Source organism: Pipistrellus hanaki (assembly GCF_964339955.1).
Source record: "Pipistrellus hanaki genome assembly, chromosome: 2".
In the NCBI taxonomy this organism is placed as follows: domain Eukaryota; kingdom Metazoa; phylum Chordata; class Mammalia; order Chiroptera; family Vespertilionidae; genus Pipistrellus; species Pipistrellus hanaki.
The window spans coordinates 184,632,928-184,636,600 of NC_140504.1; positions in this window are offsets into that span (position 1 = coordinate 184,632,928).

The following is a 3,673-nucleotide window of genomic DNA, read 5'->3' on the forward strand; positions in this document are numbered from 1 at the left end:
TCCCTCCACTTGGAAACACTCTCTTGCTTTCATTTATCTTACTGATCTTTTGTTCCTTCTCTAATCCCTGACTTCATTAGACTAAGAGAGAATTAGCCAATTTCATTTCCCAAACTTTAGTCTGAAACTTAGAATCAAGTGGGTCCTAATCTGTGCCCTGCTCAGGATCCTCAGTTCTCTGCTCAGCCCTTCCCAGGAAAACAAGTTCTCTGTCTCACAGGGCAACGCGTGTTCATGTTTGTACTGCTCTGATCATCAGCCAGGTCTTAATAATAAAGATCTTACACTTATTTTGTCTCAACTCTTGTTTCTTGTGGCAAGTTAGATTCGTGTATTAAATGAGGCGATACTTGTGTAAACTATAAAGGTCTGAGCCAATCTGGTGAGAGGTAATCTATATGAATAAAAGCGCAATATGCTTTTATTCATATAGATTATGCTTTTATTCATATAGACCTTCCGGATGACCTTCTGGACGAAGCCCTGGGGGCCAAGGCAGAGGCGGCCGTAGTGGCAGCAGTGGCAGAGGCAGCCACCACTGTAACAGGGGTCGGGCTCCTTGCACAAATTTCTGGCATTGGGCTTCTAGTCCTATATAATAAAAACCTTAATATGAAAATCAAATGACCAGCGGAACAGCCCATCGCTATGATGCACACTGACCACCAGGGGGGAGATGCTCAATGCAGGAGCTGCCCCCTGGTGGTCAGCACGTTCCCATAGGGGGGAGCACAGCTCAGCCAGAAGCTGGGCTCACAGCTGGCGAGTGCAGAGGCGGTGGCGGAAGCCTCTCCTGATTCCTCTGCAGGTGGGCATGCAGGAGGCAGCCAATGATTCTCATTTTTATTATTGTCTTTGCTGCAAAAAGCTTTGTTTCCACTTGGTCCAATGCATGGGAGAGGGCTCCAGGATGGTTAAAAGGATGCCTAGTGGTTTCAGGGAGAAGTTCAGGCAAAAGCCAGACACCCATGGGAGCAGAGGGGCTCCTCGAAGGCCTCTGGGCTCCAAAGCTCCTGGTTGTGCTTGGAGGTGAGCCTTTTGAAGAGACACTGGACCAGCCCAGTCTGGGGGCCGGCCAGCCTGCGGAGGTCAGTCAGGTCTCGCCCATCTTTTTGATGAGTTTCACCTCCTCACCCAAGAAGTGGTTCTCCAGGAAGTTGCTGAGATGAGGGTTTCAGGGCTAGAACACTGGGCATGCAGCTCCACCTGGGAGGCTTCAGCACGTCTGGAAGAGAATGAAGTCCCCGCGTTGGTTTTGCATATTTAAGATGCTCAGCGCCCTCGAGCTTCTTCTCCACCAACTTGTGGAATGAGTGGCCCACACGGGCTGGCCAGGTGATTGACGGCAGCCTCCACCTCGGTGGAGGAATTCTGACGAATCTGGGAGCTCATGGTTGTTCGGCAAGAAGAAGTTGAGGTAAAAACAAAAGGGTTGGTTGGTCTCAGAGACGGAGGATGGCTGAGGAGGTTCTGAAGGTGGTGACTGGAAAAGACTTTGGAGAATGGTTGGAGGCTCGAAGAAGAGGCCTCCATGGGTCTGTTCCGTCCAAACACTGTTAAAGGAAGAGACAGATCTGGGACAGCTGAGGGCTCTGTGTCTCTATCAGATAGAGTCTATCTCATCATTGATGTTTCTTTCTTTCTTTTTTTTTCTTTTTTTAAATATATTTTATTGATTTTACACAGAGAGGGACAGAGAGTTAGAAACGTCGACGAGAGAGAAACACCGACCAGCTGCCTCTTGCACACACCCCACTGGGGATGTGCCCGCAACCAAGGTACATGCCCTTGACCGGAATCGAACCCGGGACCTTTCAGTCCGCAGGCCGACGCTCTATCCACTGAGCCAAACCGGTCCCGGCTCATCATTGATGTTTCTATCTCTCTTTTCTTCTCCTTTCCTCTCTCTGAAAAATCAATAAAAACATTAGAGAGAGAGAGAGAGACAGAGACAGAGAGAGAAAGAGAGAGACAGAGAGAGAGTGAGAGAGGAAACGAAAGACAATGTAGCATGAATAACCCCAGGTTAGGGGGAGTATGAGGAATGACAGTGGGCCCACAAGAGCCTTGCTAACGCAGTTTTGGGGATCATGAAGAAAGAACTACCCAGGAGTGAGATTTGAACTCAGGCCTCCCAGGAAGACCCACAATATAAACACATTATTTTAGTTGACACACACATACAAATTTTGTCTTTTCACAAAATTCTCCCAATCCTTGCTAATTAAATTGTGCGATGGGACCAGCAACAGTAGTATCAACAAAGAGCTACTTAGAAATGCCGGTTCAGAGGTTTCACCAGACCTACTGAGTCAGCAACCTTTTAAAACTAGATATGTATATGCATATCTGTATGCAAAACTGTAAGACACCGTGTTTTAAGGTACCTTGATTGCAGAAGCTGTGGATTTCGGATTTAGTACTTTTGACCCATTAGAATGTCAATTCTATGAAGGGAGGACTTTTCCCCATTTTATTTTCTTCTGCTTATATATGGTAAAAAACAAAAAAACAAAACTCAGGCCGAACCCTTATGCATTTAATCCTACACCCTCTGGTACTCTCACAGAAAATCCATGGAATACTAAAGTTTTCAGAAGGACCGGCCAACACTATTTATTTGAACTGCAGGAGATAATGGAAATGTTCTATATCTCTAATGTCCAATATGATAGCACTATTCATAACTGTCTGTTGAGCACTTGAAGCATGTCTGGTGTGACTGAGAACTGAATTTTAAATATTCATTTAAATATATATATATTCACATTGATTTCAGAGAGGAAGGAGAGGCAGATAAGATAGAAACATCAGTGATGAGAGCGAATCATTGATTGGCTGCCTCCTGCATGTCCTCTACTGGGGACCCTAACCTGTAACTTGAGCTTGTGCCCATGACCTGGTTCATAGGTTGATGCTCAACCACTGAGCCACACAGCCAGGCTTCATTAGTTTTAATGAAGTTTAAATAGCCCATTGTGGCTAGTGGCTACCACAGTGACATCGCAGACCTAGACTAATCCTCTAATCTATGGACGTAAAAACTTAAGCTCAGGAAAATGTCAGTTATTGAGTAAGATCACATCATAGGTGTGATTTGATGAGTATTTGTAGGGAGCGCTGTTAGGGTTAAGCCTGGGACTGACCTGTTGGCAAAGCCACAAACAAGTCCCAGCTTAGAGGGCAGCCCTCTTAGCATAATTAAACTTGAAGTAGGACCTCCCTAGATCTTATCTGGGTAGCTAATGGTCTGTGGAAGTTGCAGCAAGTGCTGCCAAAACAAGCAAAACTCACAAGAACATTGTAACTATGTTGACCACTAGCTTGTTTACCTCTGGCTATAAAATAAAGGCTCAGTTTGCCGTCTGATCTCTCTCTGTGGCCTCAGCCAGGCACAGGAGATCCACCTAGACCCAGCTTATTCCCTTTGTCTTTTCTACATCCTTCGCTCCCAACCCCACCCACCTCAGGCTCACCAAACCCTTGGTTGTGCCATCACTGCACAAGTATTAAAGGTAAAGTGCACTGAACAGACAGACCTGGGTCTCTGGTACTGATTCACCCATGAAACTGGGCAACTTGGATAACTTCTCTGGGCCTCACATCTCTTCTGTAAAAGGAGGCATTTATTATTTGCTTGATTTAAAATCCCTTCTAATTATTCATGTTGAAT